This window comes from Delphinapterus leucas, chromosome 2, assembly GCF_059928025.1.
Source record: "Delphinapterus leucas isolate spDelLeu-1000000601 "Yukka" chromosome 2, BTC_Dleu_Yukka2, whole genome shotgun sequence".
In the NCBI taxonomy this organism is placed as follows: Eukaryota; Metazoa; Chordata; class Mammalia; order Artiodactyla; family Monodontidae; genus Delphinapterus; species Delphinapterus leucas.
This window is the reverse complement of record NC_143130.1, coordinates 90,914,767-90,929,193: the sequence shown is the minus strand read 5'-3', so window position 1 is coordinate 90,929,193 and position 14,427 is coordinate 90,914,767.

Below are 14,427 nucleotides of genomic sequence, written 5' to 3'. Positions count from 1 at the left end.
TGATAATTTAATGAATGGTACGGACTGAGAGCTGAATTTCATTTTCCATTTTCAGGGGATTTACAGACCCCTAAAACCACATCTACGAATCCTCGAGATAAATGCTTAGATGCCATTTGAGAGAAATGGAGTTAGAGAACTTGGAGCTTTTCATAAGGAAAGCATTGTAAAGAAAATGAATTAACCAAGACACACCACCCGTACTCTGGTTCCAGAGATCCCATTGGTTGGCATTTAGGTTACTCTGGGAAATGGCAACACAAGAGATGCTGGTTCAGGCTAAGAAGAAAGGGTGTCTCACATGCAAAGTAGTGGGCCTTGTGTGGCCTAGGTGCTGGCCAGGTACCAGGAGGACTCGCCTTTCTGCCATCTGAGAGAAGCCAACTTTCTCCCTTCTCCTCCCCTCCCAGCTCATCTCCTTCATCCTCCTTATCAGAGGAGGGCAAAGAACACGGGGTCCAAAATAGCCCTGCGTCCAGGTCTAGGAGCTGGGTTCAAATCCCGACTCCACTACCCATCAAGTAACTGCAGCACTATTACCTCTTTTTTTTTTTTTTAACTTTTATTTCATATTGGAGTATAGTTGATTAACAATGTTGCATTAGTTTCAGATGTACAGCAAAGGGATTCAGTTACACATATACATGTATCCTTTTTCAAATTCTTGTCCCATTTAAGTTGTTACATAATACTGAGCAGAGCTCCCTGTACTATACAGTAGGTCCTTGTTGGTTATCCATTTAAAATATAACAATGTGTACATGTCAATCCCAAACTGCTTAACTATCCCTCCCCCCCAACCCTTCTCTCCCCACTGTAACCAAAAGCTCATTCTCTAAGTCTGTGAATCTGTTTCTGTTTTGTAAATAAGTTCATTTCTATCATTTCTTTTTAGAATATCATATGATATTTCTCTTTCTCTTTCTGACTTACTTCATTCAGTATGATGATCTCTAGGTCCATCCATGTTGCCACAAATGGCATTATTTCATTCTTTTCAACGGCTGAGTAATATTCCATTGTGTATATGTACCACACCTTCTTTACTAATTCCTCTGTTGATGAACATTTAGGTTGCTTCCATGTCTTGGCTGCTATGAACATTGGGGTGCATGTATCCTTTTGGACCATGTTTTTCTCCAGATATATGCCCAGTAGTGGGATTGCAGGATCATATGGTACCTTTATTTTTAGTTTTTTAAGGAACCTCCCTACTGTTCTCCACAGTGGCTGTATCAATTTACATTCCCACCAACAGTGTAAGAGGGGTTCCCTCTCTTGATTTCAGTTTTCTCATTTTTGAAAGGAGATGGTTCAACATCCATTTCTCTGACACTTCTATGGCATCTGTCAACTCTATAGCACCATTAGCTATTTTATGAATGCTACGCTTAAATGTTACTCTTTCAATAGCTTGGTCTGTAAGCTTTTTATGGATGTGTGAGCCCTGTTCCCTGTTAGATGTGAGGTATATATGAGATTGGCAATAAAATAAGGCATGAAAACAATGCATTTTAAGCCATTTAGCTTGTGTCTATATTTGATGTTTACCCTTTTTGCATATATAGCATGCAAAACACTTAAATCTCTGCTAACGTTGCCTTCTTTATCAAATAGATGTGATACCATAAACAAGGAGGAAATGGACGGATAATAAAATCAATCTTTAATTCACAGAGGAATCAGGGGGTGAGAGGTTGGGGGAGGGCAGTCAAACCCTGGATATTCAGACCATGAATCAACTGGGACTCACATATTAAGGAAGATAGACTATTTCTAGACCCTGTCCCACGATATAATTCTTTTTAGAATTAGGTATTGATTATTGGTTGATAAATCTCTTTGTAGCATACACTTTGGCTTATCTTAGCCTCTTGTGCTGGGTTTGGGTGAAGGAAAGTATGAAAATATGACACTTGTTTCATATGCACTGTTAATTCAGACTGTTGTTCATTTGTGTGAGATGGACTCACCTGAAGCTACTGTAAAGGTTGACTTAGGGCCAGTTGGAGAAGTTGTGAGAGGGAAGATTTATCAGTGTCAGACAGCCCTGTCCAGTGGAAGTTTCTATGCTGGTGGAGACTGTGCTGTCCAATATGGTAGCCACTAGCACATATGGCTTCTGAGCAGTTGGAATGTAGCCAATGTACTTCAGTAGCCAATGCCACTGAAGTACTATATTGGACAGCACTGATCTGGAAAGCCACCACTGCTACTGCCACAACTGTCAGAGGTCAAACTGCTGCTCTGAATGTAACAACTCCAAGGGACACTTGACTCTGATTAGAAGATGAGATCTGCCTTGTACATTTTGTATATCTACCCTTGTGTCTCATAAACGCTGAGCTCACAGTTGATCAACCGATCAATCACAGTTCTAGTTTGAGGGTCTTTGGGTTTTTTTTTTTTTTCTTGTTTAGAAACAATGATGAGCACATCCATTGGGACCTGAGAGAGGGTCAGCACTTGGCTTTGGTGAACGGTTTCCTCTTACATTTTCCTGGTGCTTTTGAGCTCTATGAGTTAATTCTCCACATGCTTTTTGTTGGAAAGGAATAACATTTGTCATTCCCATTTTCCAGGTGCAGAAATTGAGATCAGCGGGGCTGTGACAGCTATGGAAATATAGATGACAGCCAATTCACAAATCAGGGCTAATTCACATATTCTCACACTCAGGCCCTGTGCACAAACCAACACTCTCCATGAGAGGGCTGAAAGAGAATATCAGTGTTCAATCAGAAAGGATGGCCTCTCTCCAGTGTTTCATGTATAATGAGGAGAGACAAAAAGGGTAGAATAATTACAGTATCCAGGGGTATGTGCCAAATACCAAGTGAAAAATGAAACATTTAGTGAATCAGTCACATGCTTGGCTATCATAAAGAACATGCCAAATCCATTATTTGGAAAAAAAAAAAATCCCTGGATTGAGCTGATGCAGTACTGTAGGCTGAAAGCAACCAGAGAGGATGAATTTAGAGATGTTAAAAGAAACTAACCTGATGTGTCCAAATTGTACCCATGTAAGTTTCTGGGCATCCTGCCAGATCTACATCTGTGGACTGTCAGAGTCTTTGGGGGCGAATTCACTTTATTTCTTATTTTGGAATTTCTTCATGTTGAGCTGGGGTTGCATATTGGGAGTTAAACACAGTTATACTTTTCCCACTTTTCCCTATGGTTGGGAGACCTATAGGAATCACACTTTATCTTAACGGAAAATGTTTTCTGATGATCTGAGCTGCCTAGCCTTCTGTGAGGCTTGGAATAAGAACATAGAAAATGTCTGTTGAAGGAGCAAATTTGATGACTGCCTCAGGGTTTGATTCTAAGTCAAGTGGCAGAGACTGACCAGACAATTGCAAACGTTAATGCTAATAAACATAGCAGAAGCATATACCACTTAGCATTTGCAAATCAGGTTCCCAAATAAGAGGATTAGAGAATTCTTTAACATTCTGAATGGAGCATGCCATAGGTTTGGGAGAGCTTTAGAAAGTGTAAAAAGGAAATGGAAACGGGGTACTTTTGCAAACTTGAAAGCCTCAGGCGTTAGTGTGCATTTGGAATTTGACTTAGGCTCCAAAAGTCAAGGACATCTCAGGTTGAGAGACAGGACCATTAGCTGATCTAAGCAATCTGGATTGTTTGTTGGTCAGTTACGTACCTACAGCAACTCATAAAATTGAAGTCAAACCTTAAGATTCAACCTGACTTGATGACAGCCTCTCAGACTGACCAAGTGAAGGCTGCCCCCTGAATAAGCCCATCTGAATTCTGGGACTTATTAAGCTATTATTTCCAATTACCTATGCAACCCATCTCCAGAGAGGTAGAAACAGTTGAACTCTTGAAGCTGGCATAATTTACATAAATATTTACCATAAATTTATTTAATGAAAATGGTAAAAAATTTAACTGAAGAAAGCAATGGAATTCAAATTATTTTAAATGTAAGTATACATGTAGAAGGGAGTCTGGAAAGAAACACACAAAATACTAAAAACTGGCTGTAACCATTAAAACTAACATTTTGAAATGTGCCCCATTCAAACATATATTTTGGAGAAATGTCTTTAATTTAGATTCTTCTAAATTTGTTTTAAAAAAGGAAAAAAAAACCTCCTGGAGACAGCCCCTGACTTTGATTAGTTTTCTGGTCTCAAGAAAAGGTGACATCGGTCCACCGCTAGAAACAAACTCTGGGAAGGTTTGATTTAGCTGGGAGAGAGATGTCCCAGTGGTTATTGACCTTGGTGTCCTTTGGTTTCCAAGGTGTTTAAACAGTGTATTTCATTTTCAGCTGGAGATCCTAGGACTGATATGGTGAAATATGAAAATTGTGAAAATCCCACAATGCAGAAAAGAGGCTTCCGAGGAAAGAACTAAGACTCAGGCAGAGCGGCCTGGGCAGCAGCTGAGCAGGGCATGAGTAGATGCTAAGAGTCCAGAGCAGGACCACAGAATGGAGAAGCTGCGTCAGCCTTGGTCTTATTCTCAAAGGGCACAGACACAGAAACCTGTAAAGACCCATTTTCTCCTTTGTCTTTTCTTCCCTGGATTCCAGAATAACAGAAAGCTAGGAAGCGCGTGAATAGAGAACATGTAGCTCTGGGGACAATGAGATTGTTACGGCAATGACAACTCGTGAAAACACAAAATAATTAGTAGAGCAAAATCCTCTCCTCTGTGACAGCATGCCAATTAAGGCTGTCAGAAAAGCCACACCCCTTTCCAAAATTCCCTGTGGTTCCTCCCCTCGCCCCTCCCAGTGACCCCCTCCCTTTTTTTAAAGTGAATTTTCTGAATTGAACAAGTTCTCCCTTTGAAGAAGTGACTTTGTCCCCTCCTCTCTATTGTAGCATGGACCACCTTAAAGGGATTGAAGAAGTTTTTTGGGTAATCTTAACCAGTGTAGCCAAACTAAAATGGAATTCAACCTCTAGCATGGCATTTAAGGTCTTAGCTGTACGTCATATTTTTTATTGGCATTTCTGCTGTTCTAACTTATATAGAGTATCAATAGCCAAGACAATTCAGTGGGAAGTTCTTTTTCTCTGAAAATAAGCTTACAATGCAAAAGGGAGAATGAAACCACTAAAGAGAAAATTACCCCCATTGTTGAAAAAATGTAAATTAATCACATGAGTGGACTTGGGTCTTTTGGTTTTAGATTGGTCACCTAATGCCAGGGAATGAAGAGCTATTTGTAAAGGAAGAGTACTTTCCTCATCTTTACATATGAAATCACCTCAATTGAATCATTTTAATTTCTAAATCTAAAATGGGTGGCCTGGGCACACTGAAAACACATTGGTTACAACGTTTTGAAACCCTGGCTTTCAAAACCCTAGGCGTTATTCACATTTTATTAGACTCTGATCAGGCCCTGGTCTGACAAAGTTGTTGCCCTGTGCCTGAATTGAAGGTGACCAGGAGTCACAATTCTGTTGTAATCTTTTTTGAATGGTTTTGTGTCTTTTCCGATGATCAGATCTTTTGCTTCTTCTCTTCTCTCCTTTACTCAGACATCAGTATATTTAGGGAGTTGTTTAGACAGAAAGGACTCAGGTTTACTATGTATATAAATTTATTTAACAACGCTTTGGTTTTGTTCACATCTGATTAAAAGATAGCTTTCCCTGGTGGTGCAGTGGTTGAGAATCTGCCTGCTAATGCAGGGGGCACGGGTTCGAGCCCTGGTCTGGGAGGATCCCACATGCTGCAGAGCAACTAGGCCCATGAGCCACAACTACGGAGCCTGCGCGTCTGGAGCCTGTGCTCCACAACAAGAGAGGCCGCGACAGTGAGAGGCCCGTGCACCACGATGAAGAGTGACCCCCGCTCGCCGTAACTAGAGAAAGCCCTCGCACAGAAACGAAGACCCAACACAGCAAAAATAAATTAATTAATTAATAATAATTTAAAAAAATAACAGAAAAGGCCATACCTACTAAAAACAACCAACAACATAACAAAGCAAAACAAAACTCTTTGGCAGAATGGTTGTATTTTAGAGCTTTGTGAAGAAACTCCTTTCCATGTTGCAATAGACATGGGAAAAGAAGAGAGTCTGGAAAGAATGAATTCCTCTCTATCCTGCAATAGGGAACTTCTACCATTTGGGTAGCAAAAGTCATGGGGAAATATGGCATCTTTGGAAATGCAAAACATCATCCCAAGGTCTTACATTCCCCTAGGAGAGAATGCATCTTCCAGCAGCTTAGGAGGGACAAAATTAATTACTGGCTTTCACTGGGAAAGTAGAAAGAGAATAAAGGATCTTAAAAGCTACATGGGAATATCAGGAGACCCGGAAAACTTTTCTTTCTTTTTTTAAATATATATACTTTTAATTGGGGTACAGTTGTTTTACAATGCTGTGTTAATTTCTACTGTACAGTGGAGTTCCCTGTGCTATACAGCAGGTTCTTATTAGTTCTTATCCATTTTATACACATCAGTGTATACATGTCAATCCCAATCTCCCAATTCATCCCACCAACACCCTGCCATTTTCCCCCCTTGGTGTCCATATGTTTGTTCTCTACATCTCTGTCTCTATTTCTGCCTTGCTAACTGGTTCATCTGTACCATTTTTCTAGACTCCACATATATGTATTAATACACATTATTTGTTTTTCTCTTTCTCACTTACTTCACTCTGTATGACAGTCTCTAGGTCCATCCACGTCTCTGCAAATGACCCAATTTCATTCCTTTTTATGGCTGAGTAATATTCCATTGTATATATGTACCACATATATACACAACTTCTTTATCCATTCATCTGTTGATGGGCATTTAGGTTGCTTCCATGACCTGGCTATTGTAAATAGTGCTGCAATGAACATTGGGGTGCATGTGTCTTTTTGAATTATGGTTTTCTCTGGATATATGGCCAGTAGTGGGATTGCTGGGTCAATTACCAAATATGATAATTCTATTTTTAGTTTTTTAAGGAACCTCCATACTGTTCTCTATAGTGGCTGTATCAATTTACATTCCCACCAACAGTGCAAGAGGGTTCCCTTTTCTCCACACCCTCTCCAGCATTTGTTTGTAGATTTTCTGATGATGCCCGTTCTAACCAGTGTGAGGTGATACCTCATTGTAATTTTGATTTGCATTTCTCTAATGATTAGTGATGTTGAGCAGGTTTTCATGTGCTTCTTGGCCATCTGTATGTCTTCTGTGGAGAAATGTCTATTTAGGTCTTCTGCCCATTTCTTGATTGGGTTTTTTGGTTTTTTTGATATTGAGCTGCATGAACTGTTTATATATTTTGGAGATTAATCCTTTGTCCATTGATTCGTTTGCAAATATCCAGAAAACTTTTCTAAGTGCAAGCGACTAGTTGAAAGATAGAGGAGTAGTTAGAAAATATTTTGCTTCATAACTATGTTGCCCTCACATCCCAAACAACAAAGTATGAGGTAAGCTACTTTGTACTCAGTTTTAATTGGACTCTGATAAAAGTTGAAGGAGTGGAAAGGAGAGATGAGTGAGAGGGAAAACTGAGAAAAGTTGGGCAGTAATAGATAATATTTAGAGATTAGTAAGAAAAATACCTGTGTTTTGCATGTATTTGGCTTGAAAGAACTGCTGTAATATACAATATGATCCTCTTTTGGTAAATAAACCATGACACCCCCTCTCCAACACATAAGTATATGCATTTTCTTAAAATTTACTTTATTTTTTATTTATTTATTTTTGGCTGTGTTGGGTCTTCGTTGCTGTGCGCAGACCTTCTCTAGTTGCAGTGAGCAGGGGCTACTCTTCGTTGCGGTGTGCGGGCTTCTCATTGCGGTGGCTTCTCTTGTTGTGGAGCACGGGCTCTAGGCTCACAGGCTTCAGTAGTTGTGGCACACAGGCTTCAGTAGTTGCGGCTCGTGGGCTCTAGAGCACAGGCTCAGTAGTTGTGGCGCACAGGCTCTAGAGTGCAGGTTTAGTAGCTGTGGCACATGGGCTTAGTTGCTCCGCAGCATGTGGAATCTCCTGGGACCAGGGATCGAACCCGTGTCCTCTGCACTGGCAGGCGGACTATTAACCATTGCGCCACCAGGGAAGTCCTAGTATATGCATTTTTGATGATTTATGTATGCATTGAGAAAATTACTAAAGGATAAACACCAGGTGTGAACATTTGTTATTGGACTAAAACAGAATAAGTTAAAACTATTATAATAACAATACTAGAATGTGAGAGGGAGAATGACCACAGTAAAGACCATCTATGATATAATTCTACTCATGTGTGTACATGTATATAGAGATACATAAACATGTATCTTTATATGAGCATAAGGGTGTGCATGAAAGAATCAAGGTGGTTGGTATTCTACCCAGTAACCTTCCACCCGTCTTCTCCTGCTGCGAACTTGCTAGGAGAGCCCACCTCCCACTACAGAGGCTTAACATGCCAAGTACTTCTTTTCCAGTCTCTTTGACAGTGAGGACATGGAAATGTAACCCAGTTCTGGCCAGCATAACCTTAGCAAAAGTCTGGGAAGGCTTTGGGAAAGTTTTCCTTCCCTAATAGAAGGGAATACATGAGGAGAAGCTCCCCTCCTTTGGATGGTGGCAAGTGATATATGGTGCATGAATCAGCAGGTACCTTCTTGGTACCATGAAGTAAACTGGGGGAAAAGCCCACATGCTGAAGGAGGCAGAGGAAAGATGGTTATATAGAGCTTCTGAACTCACCAACTTTGAAGCCCCTCATATCTGAATTTCCTATTAAGGGAGAGATTAATATTCTTGTTGTCCCATGGCTGATGGGATATTGTTTCTTCCAGTTGAAAGCACCCTAACTGATAGAGTCACCAACATGCTGAAGGTAGTTATCTCACAGTGGAGGAGTGATGAGGTGGAAATCTCTCTCATCTATCTATTTGCCCATACATAATTTGTTTCATATTAGTGGTTTTCAATTTTGGCTGCATATTAGAATCACCTGGGGAGCTTTTCAAAACTACCAATGCTTGGGCCACATCCCAGAACAATTAAATCAATTAAGTCAGCATCTCTGGGGTGGGCCCAGGCATTGGTATGTTCAAAGTGCTCTCCACAAGATTTTGATGTTCAGCCAGAATTAAAATTCCCTGCTCTATGTTATGTCTTTCTTGTGTGTCATGAAAATGTTAGTATGTGTATTCGTCATCTGAAATAAATTACTTGTATTAATTTTCTATTGCTGCAGAACAAATTAGCACAAACTAGATGCTTATTAGCACATGATTCTATAGGTCAGTGTTGTGGGTATGCTGGACTGGGTTCTCTGCTCAGGGTCTCACAAGGCTGTAAGAAGTTCTCGGCTGAGTTGGGCTTTTACCTGGAGGCTCTAGGAAAGAATCTGCTTCCAACTCTTTCAGACCGTTGGCAGAATTCAGTTTTGGTTATACAACTGAGGCCCCAGCTCCCTTGCTGGCTGGCGCCACTCTTCTAAATGCTGTCAGTAATTCCTTGTCAGGTGGCGCCACTCTATCTTTAAGAAAACCTTTAAGAAAAACTAAAGAAAACTCGCTGCTTTTGAAGTGCTCACTTCAGCACTTTAAATGATTGCATCAGGACCCTATCACAAGGTCAACTACTTGGGGCTTTAATTATATTTGAAAAATCCCTTCACAGCAGTACCTATATTAGTATTTGATTAAATAAGAAGGGAATGAGAATCTTGGCGGGGCAGGGGGCCATCTTTAAAATTCTGTCTACCACAACATCCCAAATTTAATGGCTGACAACAACGATTATTTTCCACAATTCTATAGGTTGGCAATTTGGGGAGGGCTCAGTTGGGACAGCTCACCTCTGCTCCACATGGTGTTGGCTGGAGTTTCTCATGCATCTGCAGTCCATCAGCTGGTAGAGCTGTCCGTGAGGCTGGCTAGTCTTTGATGGCCTCACATACCTTGGGCCTCATCTGGGATGTCTGGGATGACTGGACCTCTATTGTAACAGGATCTCTGTCTGTCTTTCTCCATGTCTCTCCCTCAAAGAGGCTATCTTAGGCTTGCTTCAAGGTGTAGAGTCCCAAGAACGTGAGAGTGGAAGCTCCAAGGCCCCTTCAAGTAGAGGCTTGGAAATCACACAGAATCATGTCTGTCACTTCCTTTGGTCAGAGCAAGTCAAAGGGTCAGCCCAGATCCAGCGGGGAGGGGAGAAAAGACCCCCACTGCTTGATGGAAGGAGCTGTAAAAATTTTACAGCCATATATTGTCATAGTGACCAATCAATATTTATGATGATATGTAACAAAGAGGTGTTTGTATGTTTCAGAGGTGCAAAAAGCACAGGTTGATGGACCTGAAGTAGCCTCAGCTATAGGCCAACACATTTCAGTTAACTCTGATGGAGAAAATCCCAAGTGGTTGTTGACTGAAACTGTATGTTAAGTTGTGACCATCAGGGGCCCACAACACAGATGGCAGAAAGAAACAAAACAATCTGCTTCTATAAGTCCAACTCTTCGAATCTTAGAGTGGCTACAAAATCATGCAATTGGATGTCCAACACTTTAAAGGACTGTAGGAATCAAAGAACTCTCTTTCCCAAAATGATGTTAAAAACTCCTCAGAAGGGGAGCATTTCTTATTCTTAGTCTCAGGATAGTCTTGGTGGCCATTAAGGATCTAGAAGTTCCTTGTTACTTTATATTTCCTGAAATGATAGATAATTGAATACCTTAAATGTGTTTACACTAATTTCATAGGGACTTGTCTTCTAAAACTATACAGCACTCTTAGACCATGTAAGGTCGGTAAAGCATATTTATTTCCGTTAATGCAAAACAGAGTTAAGGCAGCCACATCTATGTCTGGACTGAAAAGCCCTTTGGTCATTAAAGTTTTCATTATCACTTTTTGAAAGCAACAAAAGCTTAGGTGCACGTCAATCTTTTCACCCCCCCAACTGATCTTCTACGTGACCATCAGCGTGATTTTCTAAAACAGCTTTTGGTTACTAAATTACTCCCTGATTGCTTAAAAAGCTTCAGTCATTTCCTATAACAAAAAGAATAAGTAATAAATCCCAACTTCCTTATTTGTATACCAGGCCCTTCCCAACATGGCTTCAGTGATGGGTCCTCATTATCTCCTATCATTTCCCTAAGTCATACTTAGAAGCCAATACTGTTCATTCAGTAATCTAGTTATTCATTCATTCAAATAAGAATTCATTGAGGGCCTATTATGGACCATATACAGCCTTCCAGTTGCTGGAGATTCAAATATGAACAAAGTATTTTCCCCCCTCCCCCACTTCCCACCATTGGATTCAAGGCTTACCTTGGGGCCAGGAATAAAAATTTAAATGGCAATTAGAGGACTTCCCTGGTGGCGCAGTGATTAAGAATCCACTTGCCAATGCAGGGGACATGGGTTCAATCCCTGCTTCAGGAAGATCCCACATGCTGTGGAGCAGCTAAGCCCGTGTGCCACAACTACTGAGCCCGCATGCCACAACTACTGAGGCCCGTGCGCCTAGAGCCTGTGCTCTGCAACAAGAGAAACCACCACAATGAGAAGCCCACACGCCGCAACCAGAGAAAGCCCGCATGCAGCAACGAAGAACAAATGCAGGCAAAAATAAATAAATAAATAAACAAATAATGGCAATTAGAGTGCACACATTGTAATAATTATGATAGTCCTCTAACCCAGGTACGCTTTTGCAAGCATGCATTCATTCATTCAATGGACATTTAGTGAGTGTCTACTGCTGAGCAGTATGAAAACACCTAGAGAAACTGGTGGGAACGCACTGAGCTTAAATTTCCCAATTTAAGTGGGGTTCCATAGTGTTCCTGTAGTGTTGTTTTCTTTCCACAGAAAAGAAGTTATTGTTCTGTTAGAAGTCTCTGCAATTTTTTTTTTTTTCGGTACGCAGGCCTCTCACTGTTGCAGCCTCTCCTGTTGCGGAGCACAGGCTCCGGAAGCGCAGGCTCAGCGGCCATGGCTCACGGGCCCAGCCGCTCCACGGCATGTGGGATCTTCCCGGACCGGGGCACGAACCCGTGTCCCCTGCATCGGCAGGCGGACTCCCAACCACTGTGCCACCAGGGAAGCCCAAAGTCTCTGTAATTTTGCTGTTATGTTCACTGGGTAGATATGAGGACCCTTTGCTCCTTACAAGCTGTTCCTGAGTGAATGCAAAAGGAGTCTTAAAGCAAGCCCCTAGAATCAGCATGGACAAGCATAGATGACTGGAGGAAAATATCACAGACTAAAATGAGAAGAATGCTGCACAGATGACAACGTGGGTCAGGAACAGGCCTGAGCACTCCCATTTCTGGCCATTTATAACTGGAGCAATGACACCAATCACCACTGAGATGGACCACGGGTAAAGAAGAAAAACTGCATCTGTATATAAGGCGCTGCTTCAGCAAACCTAGCTAATTTATATAAAGTGTTGTTATTCTTGTCAGATAGGTTTTCTTTTGTGTGTGTGTGTGTGTGTGTGTGTGTGTGTGTGTGTGTGTGTGTGTCTAAAATCCTTGTAAATTCCATAGAGACATTTTCCTAGCAGAAATCCTTGCAATCACTGTGGGGTCTCCTGGACACACTATCATTTTTGGAGAAGAAAATCCATGCAGCGTATGTCCCAGAGCTGAACCCTGATGTGATAACTGCCCATCACCATGACTATGAGGACACAAACTGAGAAGGACCACATCCTGCTGAGGTTAACTTGACTTTCAGTGAGTCTCTGGGCTTAGTACACGTGTGTCAGCAGCTCTGTGGCCAAGCCAGTTCTCCAAGGGTGGTTTTCAATGGCACAGCCTCACATAATCTGCATAGAAATTGTAAACTATCAGTGATCTGCAATTCCCTGAATCAACCTCACATCCCTGTTTGGACTAATACAATTGAAATTTCTTCCTTAAGAAAAATAAACACTGTGGTATGTTTTGGGCTGTCCTCTTATACATTCTTCCAAACAAATTCTATCATCACCTTGAGATAAATGAGTTTTAAAACCCAGTTGCTGATCCAAACAACAATTACAGAAAGGGGGAGGGAGGCAGGAAGGAGTGTTAAATAGAACATCTAACTCAAGGGGTTTTGTTGTTGTTTTGGTTTCGTAACTATTTTGTTGTTTTTAAACAATGCAGCATAGTTTAGGTCAGAGTGCACAAGATTGGAGGTCAGGAACTAGACCCTTCTCTGCTGTGTAAGGCTTAACCCTCAATTTCCTGAGTAACAAGAGGTTGCATCAACTATGCTCTAACATTCATTTCACATCTTGCTTTTGTGAGTTTATGCAGTGGAGCCAGTTGACCTGGGGTTGCTTCACAATCTCTGCCATGTATTAGCCTATAAGCTGTGCAAATTTGTCCTTCTCGAAAAAATAAATTATCCTCAGTCTCCTCATTTGTCAAATGGGTACAATAACAGTATATATCCCTCTTAGGGAGTTTGTGGAGATTAAATGAGTTTCTATATGTAAAGTGTTTAGGCAGCTCTGGCACTAGGAAGTACTCTATGCATATTAGCTATTGGTATTTACATTTTTATTATTATTCTGTCTTCATTGAGGAAAGCTAAACCAACACTTCTCACTGTAAGGGGAAAATGCAAGCTGAAGACTGGGTGAAGATTCATGTAGGCATGGGCCTGAGTAGCAAGCTTTGGGGGAGGGGCTTAAGTTTTATGATACTTGAATGATGGAGAAATGAATGCCCTTGAAACTCTGCAAAAGCTTTTGCCCCTTGACCCTCTTCCCAGTGAAGTCACTTCTTTCTGGATAAACAAGTCAGGTTCCATCCAGGGGAAGCACTCCAAGTGAAGCCTCCTTCTTTGTGTGTGACAGGAGTCTGAAATAAGCATTTCAATTAGATTCATTAAGACAGTTATTACTTGGTAATTGAATAGCGACAGATTGTAAAGGAACACTTATTGAGGTCTAATAAGTATGTAGGAGAGAAACCTTCCGTAATGCCATCAGCTATTAACCAGTGTAATTAGATTCTTACTAACACATTCAAATTGAAGGGAATGTTGAGGCATATAATTGGCACTTAGGAAGAGACACCTGCATTATGTTAGGGTGCTTCCATATACATACTTATTAAGTGTTAGCTTAAGTTGTTAAATAATTGAGAATAGTGGACAGTAGTAGGTCAAGTGGTTAAGTAAGAATTAAATTCTTAAATGTATAAATTAGGACCAGAACTGTTTTAAAATATAAAATGCAACTTTACTGTGTCCATAAGTTTGCATCAATACACATAATATTTCAATGCTTCTCATTAAAATATTCAGGACTATGAATTGATTTTCTGAAGTATGATAGATTCATTCATTTGCAATCATTTTTTGAGCAACTACTGTTTGTAAAAAATTATGTTTTTTTGGTAATGGAGAGTTTGATAATGGAGATAAGGTAAGTACTATATATGAAAAATCCATAGTTTGT